This window comes from Schistocerca cancellata, chromosome 8 (assembly GCF_023864275.1).
Source record: "Schistocerca cancellata isolate TAMUIC-IGC-003103 chromosome 8, iqSchCanc2.1, whole genome shotgun sequence".
In the NCBI taxonomy this organism is placed as follows: domain Eukaryota; kingdom Metazoa; phylum Arthropoda; class Insecta; order Orthoptera; family Acrididae; genus Schistocerca; species Schistocerca cancellata.
This window is the reverse complement of record NC_064633.1, coordinates 4,550,081-4,557,237: the sequence shown is the minus strand read 5'-3', so window position 1 is coordinate 4,557,237 and position 7,157 is coordinate 4,550,081. Positions and strand designations below refer to the sequence as shown.

Here is a 7,157-nt window from a genome sequence, read left to right as displayed (position 1 = left end):
GGCGGGCTGCACGATGTTGGGGCGTGAGCGGAAGACGGCCTAACGGTGTGCGGGACCGTAGCCCAGCTTCATGGAGACGGCTGCGAATGGTCCTCGCCAATACCCCAGGAGCAACAGTGTCCCTAATTTGCTGGGAAGTGGCGGTGCGGTCCCCTACGGCACTGCGTAGGATCCTACGGTCTCGGCGTGCATCCGTGCGTCACTGCGGTCCGGTCCCAGGTCGACGGGCACGTGCACCTTCCGCCGACCACTGGTGACAACATCGATGTACTGTGGAGACCTCACGCCCCACGTGTTGAGCAATTCGGCCGTACGTCCACCCGGCCTCCCGCATGCCCACTATACGCCCTCGCTCAAAGTCCGTCATCTGCACATACGGTTCACGTCCACGCTGTCGCGGCATGCTACCAGTGTTAAAGACTGCGATGGAGCTCCGTATGCCACGGCAAACTGGCTGACACTGACGGCGGCGGTGCACAAATGCTGCGCAGCTAGCGCCATTCGACGGCCAACACCGCGGTTCCTGGTGTGTCCGCTGTGCCGTGCGTGTGATCATTGCTTGTACAGCCCTCTCGCAGCGTCCGGAGCAAGTATGGTGGGTCTGACACACCGGTGTCAATGTGTTCTTTTTTCCATTTCCAGGAGTGTAGTTACATTCGGCTGCTTGGAGACCATTTGCAGTCATTCATGGACTTCATGTTCGTCATTAGGTCACAATTGTAAGCGATTCGTTTGAAAAACATCCTGCATAGTTCGTGTGTATGATTTGGCCACCCAGATCGCCTGACCTGAATCCCATCGAACAGTTGTGAGACATAATCGAGATGTCAGTCGCGGCTATGTACCGCTGTATGCAAAGCATGGCTCGATACTACCAACGACTTGTTGAATCCGTGACAGTCGATTTTCTGCAATGCGATGACTTTTGTCACCTCGGTGTATTTTAGGCTCTAACTCCGATGATAATACCTTTTCTGACATCACTTCGGAAGAGATTGATTGATGGGACGCATTCTGAGACGTAAAGAAGTCGTCAGTTTAGTATGGAAAGGGACTGTGGAAGTAAAAATTGTAGAGGACGACCGACAGATGAATACAACAAACAGTTTCGACAGGTTGCAGGCTGCAGCAGTTCTCCAGAGCTGAAGAGGCTTGCGCAGCGTAGCCTGGCGTGGAGAGCTGCATCAAACCAGTCTTCAGAGTACAACAAGAACAGAGTTGCCGATGAGGATTTTTTACGGTAGCGTCCGCTTTTTGAGGTTTGCGTCCAAGAAACATTGGCAAAACAATGAAATGTTATTGCCTATCGTCTTTAAATCTGATGTCAAATACCTTCATAAGAGCAGCTTTCAAGTTGGTTTACCAGTGTAATTTTAGAAAGCGTAATAATATTGACTGTGAAAATAATTTAGTAGTGTAATTGCCATTCTTGCTATTATAAAGTCTCCTATGGATAATTCTCCTGTCAAACACAAATTCCAGTTCCAGTTCCAAGGCATTCATCATAGGTGTAGTCTATGGCCTAGAAATAAAACTGAAAAAATAATTTCATCATGTAGAAAGTGGAATTGCAATGGGTCCTTACTTCAGTTGTAGTTTCCCAAGCTCGTCTTTCTAAAACTGTATTTAATTTCTCTAATTTTGTCTGTCACAAATTATATTTCAGTCTGGTATAGGGACTAGTTAATTAATCCATATTTTGCTAACTTTATTCGATAGGGCGTGTGATAAGCAGTGATTACTTACGTCCAACATCCTTTAAAATCTTGTAGATGGACGAATTACGAAAGACCAATATATCAATGGCAACGGTCTTGCCGCAGTGGATACACCGGTTCCCGTCATATCACCGAAGTTAAGCGCTGTCGGGCGTGGCTGGCACTTGAATGGGTGACCATCCAGGTGGCCAGGCGTTGTTGCCATTTTTCGGGTTGCACTCAGCCTCGTGATGCCAATTGAGGAGCTACTCGACAGAATAGTAGCGGTTCCGGTCAGAGAAATCCATCATAAAGACCGGGAGAGCGGTGTGCTGACCACACGCCCCTCATATCCGCATCTCCAACTGAGGATGACACGGCGGTCGGATGATCCCGATGGGCCACTTGTGACCTGAAGACGGAGCACTTGCTTAATATGTCAATGATATGTACATGTTTACACAATGAGGCGGAACTAGTTGTTACTCCCACTGCTTTACCTCAAGGTACACTGTGTTTCTTATTAATGATGTCATTGGTCATATTCATATTTTATTAAACCGAGAGCCTCTTGCAAAGGGATGGACACCACTGTGTTTATTTATTTGTTGTGCAGGTCCATTTCCCGTTCCTCTTATGTTGCTATCGGTTATGCAGTGAATGATTGTTTTGAGTGTGATTTCGTGAATAGATCAGCTGTAGTTCAGAAATTTGGCGCCAACGAAATTCGTAGTGAGCTCTGTCAAACATGCAGCTGTAGTGGTGGACGTTTTGAGGGTTGGTAGCAAGTCGTCCCCCTCGCCTCTAGAGACGAGCCGACTGACCGCTAGCGGCGCTCCTACGTTTTTCGTCACTCGTCTTCCGGATTGCTGAGAGGGTGGTCAGCCTCGAAACAGGTCTCTGTCAGGCAGTCTGATAAATATCAAAAGAATGACTTACATTATAGTTAAAATTATTAATTCGTAATTTTCAGGCACTCTCGTGGCCAGGGTTACACTGCGACCACAATTTTTAATCATTTTACAAGTAAAATCCCCGGTTAGGGGATTAAGTTAATCCTGCGGTACCTTCAGCACATTTGATATTTACTGAGGTTTTTTTTCAGTTCTCTTGCATTTATTCATTTCAGTTAACTTGTTTGCTGAGTATTTGATGGATTTTTTTTTTTTTTTTTTTTTTTTTTTTTTTTTTTTTTTGTAGACTGCGCATCAACCTTTTGCTTCTGTCACTCGTGGCCGCAACAGTCGTAACAGAGACTAGGGAACGTCGTTCAATGTTTTCAGTTTGACTTTCTCGAGTGAAGTGTGAAATATTTAAGTAATCTTGCGTGAGAAATTATTTGATTTTATTTCTTGATCCGATGGTCATTATCTTCTCACTGCCACCTGTCGAGTACTCCATGTTTGTTAAAAATAGGACTTGCGCATGTGGCGTGTAAAATTTGCTATTAACCGTCGGTCTGGGTGGCCGAGGGCCTCTAGGCGCTACAGTCTGGAACCGCGCGACCGCTACGGTCGCAGGTTCGAATCCTGCCTCGGGCATGGATGTGTGTGATGTCCTTAGGTTAGTTAGGTTTAATTAGTTCTAAGTTCTAGGGGACTGATGACCTTAGAAGTTAAGTCCCATAGTGCTCATAGCCATTTGAACCATTTTTGCTATTAACCCAATAACGACTCACGTGATGAGTACACACTCAAGGCATTGATTTCCAACTTCCCGTGTAGAGTTGGCTGCACGGTAATTGTGCTATGGACGTTCTGGTGGAAATTCAAACTAGGTCATGCGAGTGAAACTTTGTATTCAATCCAGGGACGAAAGAATATGATGACTACATGTTTTGGCATTGACTTACAATATCCTGAATGGCATTGCCTCCAGTGATTCTGTATAGTGATCTTTCTTGCGAAGTTTCATCAAAGGAAAAGAGTATGATGAATGTGTTACGACATAATAATGATTTGTATGTATGTTATACCGTGTAATTTTGGGTACTTTACCCTTTTGTCCCAGTTTACATTATCTTACGGATCCCATGTACGGTTTATTCCTACCAAAACTCCAGTAGCCATTTAATATAGTTACACTTTGTAGCCATTATCTCTTGTGTGGGTGTTATGACACAAAGTTACTTGCGAATTAGAATTTTATTAGTAACGTAATATTCCGCCCACTGCCATGCATAATTTACGAGACCGACAATGTTACGTTGAGCGCTATCAGCGCGTGTAAGATATTTATTATTGTTTGTTTCCACTGAGATACGGCAGAAATGTCGGAATAAATTTTATGTCTAAATGAGAATTCATAATTGTTTCGACTAATGATTTGCACCACCCGATCCCACCAGTTAATGAAATACTGAATTAAATTAAACCGTTTTATGATTCTAATGCAGTCAGTAGGTAAGAGTTCGGCCACTATAGCAATGGATGGTGTCTGACTGCGATGCTGATATTTTCAATGAGCTAGCTCCTTTGGTTGCTTGTGACCTCCCCTTGCCTTATCCGTTGTGCAAAATTGTTCAGTTCGATATTTGAATCCTTACATGATCTGGTAGACGTACGGAGATGACCCTCTTTTTATGAGTAGTCATTAAGAATTGAACCAGAGAAGGTAGTGAAGAAGTCTGTTTATTGGGTACGTTAACGCCCACCGTCAGGCAACGGTCCTCAAACAGATTCGACGTGCCTTAAAATGAGAAGTCACTCGAACAACAGATATAACAACAAAAAGTAAGATACACGTCCAATGCAGTAACAAAATACTGTTTCAATTTTCTGGACACTGTCAGGCAGTTTTAATACACACTTGTTTCGCAGTTCTAAACACAGACAGATTTGAAACTTCTGCCAGTATCTCGTCTCCTACCTTCCAAACTTTACAGAAGCTCTCCTGCGAACCTTGCAGAACTAGCACTCCTGAAAGAAAGGATATAGCGGAGACATAGCTTAGCCACACCCTGGGGGATGTTTCCAGAATGAGATTTTCACTATGCAGCGGAGTGTGCGCTGATATGAAACTCCCGAGTTCGAGTCTCGGTCGGGCACACAGTTTTAATCTGCCAGGAAGTTTCATATCAGCGCACACTCCGCTGCAGAGTGAAAATCTCATTCTGGACAGACAGATTTGCTGGAAAAAGACCGAGAGAAAACGTAGATAATAAAATTTTGTATCTTAGTTAATAATAATAATGAGCGTACGGCATTGGTGGCCGGGAGACCCCTCGCGGAGCTCCACAAGTTCTTTAACGCCACTACGGCGACTTGCGACTGAATGAGGATGAAATGATGATGAAAGACACACAACACCCAGTCATCTCGAAGCTGAGAAAATCCCTTACCCGGCCGGGAATCGAACCCGGGACTCCGTGCGCGGGAAGCGATAACGCTACAGCAAGACCATGAGCCGCGGACGCATCTTCGTTAACATCGAGAGACTGAGGCACCAGCGACGGACAGAAAAGCCCTGGGCAGGTCAATGCGACCGTGGCTGGACAGCAGTCGGCAGCACGTTTCAACAGTGATGGACACAGCTCACAGGCGAGTTACAATGACCCTAATTCGCTAAGACAAGCATAGGCGTCCGCAAGGGGTGGGTGCACTTACCACTCTCCTCCCTCCCCCTCCGCCCGCTTCACTCTGCCATACCCCAAGCTGTCTCGAGTACAGAGAATTCACATACTCTTCTGGAAGTGAGCGGATAACCATCAGTTCTCAACGATACAAGTTTTTCTGTGTCACCCATCACATTCACCTCTTGTGGCCTGAAACGTCTTGAAACTAACCAACTCATTAATATAAAAAACGACAATTTGGGAGTTTAACCTCCCTACTCACCCTGGAAATATTTCTGAAAACACACATGACGACAGATACGTCCTTTGTAATGCGAACAGATTCGTTTGTGGCAGACCTGGTATAAGAGCATGATTGTTGTATTTTATCGGCGGACACAACGCTAAGGAAGTTCTGCGCACAGTTAATCAGACGTCAGAGGTACGGAGTAAAAATAAAAACAAGGCTCGATGCACCACACTGTGAAGTGAAAGACTGTTATGAGGCGTATTAGATGAATCTGTAGGAGCTACAAGATGCAAGACATCAATCAAGAAGGGACTATTTCCACAAAATTATTCATCGTTTAAGAGCCTGCTGGTTGATCCAACATAATATACACTGAAGCGCGAAAGAAACTGGTATACGCATGCTTATTCAGAGGTATGTAAAAAGGCAGAATACGGCGCTGCGGTCGGCAATGTCTATATAACACAGCAAGCGTCTGTAGCAGTTGTTAGATCGGTTTCTGCTGCTGTAATGGCAGGTTATCAAGATTTAAGTGAGTCTGAACGTGGTGTTATAGTCGGCGCACGAGCGAAAGGACATAGCATCTCCGAGTTAGCGATGAAGTGCGGATTTTCCCGTACGACTATTTCACTAGCGTACCGTGAATATCAGGAATCCGGTAGAACATCAAATCTCTGACATTTCTGCGGCCGGAGAAAGATCCTGCAAGAACGGGACCAACGACGACTGAAGAGAATCGTTCAACGTGACAGACGGTGCAACCCTTCCGCAAACTGCTGCAGATTTCAAAACTGGCCCATCAACAAGTGTCAGCGTGCGAACCGAAATGGGCTTTCGGAGTCGAAAGCCCACTCGTGTAGCTCCGATGACTGTACGACACCAAGCTTACACATCGCCTGAGCCCGTCAACTCCGACATTGGATTGTTGATGACTCGAAACATGTGGCCTGGTCGGACGAGTCTCGTTTCAAATAGTATCGAGTGGACAGACGTATACGGGTTCGGAGACAATCTCATGATTCCATGGACTCTGAATTTCGGCTGGGGACTGTTTAAGCTGGTAGAGATTCTGTAACGGTGTCTGGCGTGTGTAGTTGGAGTGATATGGGACCCCTGATACGTCTAGATACTCCGACAGGTGACATGTACGTAAGCATCCTCCCTGATCACCTGGATGCATTCATGTCCGATGTGCATTCCGAAGAACTTGGGCAATTCCAACAGGACAATGCGAGACCCCACACGTCCATAATTGCTACAGAGTGGCTCCATAAACACTCTTATGAGTTTAAACATTTCTGCTGACCACCAAACTCCCCAGACATGAACAATATTGAGCATATCTGGGATGCCTTGCAATGTGCTCTTCAGAAGAGATCTCCACTCTCTCGTACTCTTAAGGATTTGTGGACAGCCCTGCAGGATTCATGGTGTCAATTCCCTCCAGCTCTACTTCAGACATTAGTTGAGTCCATGCGACGTCTTGTTGCGGCACTTCTGCGTGCTCGCGGGCGCCCTACGCGATATTAGGCAGATGCATCAGTTTCTTTAGCCCTTCAGTGTAAAAATGCTGAAAGCAAATCCAAGGATAGAGCAATGTCTATCTTAAGTGAATGTAAAGTTATTCATAATGTTCATTTATTTCTTAATATCTTAC

The 7,157-nt window shown here is 45.4% G+C and overlaps 1 pseudogene; it reads left to right on the top strand.

The window, feature by feature from the left end:
- The first annotated feature begins 1,804 nt into the window (after nt 1-1,804).
- Nucleotides 1,805-1,922, top strand: LOC126096001 (5S ribosomal RNA; annotated as a pseudogene).
- The last annotated feature ends 5,235 nt before the right edge of the window (nt 1,923-7,157 follow it).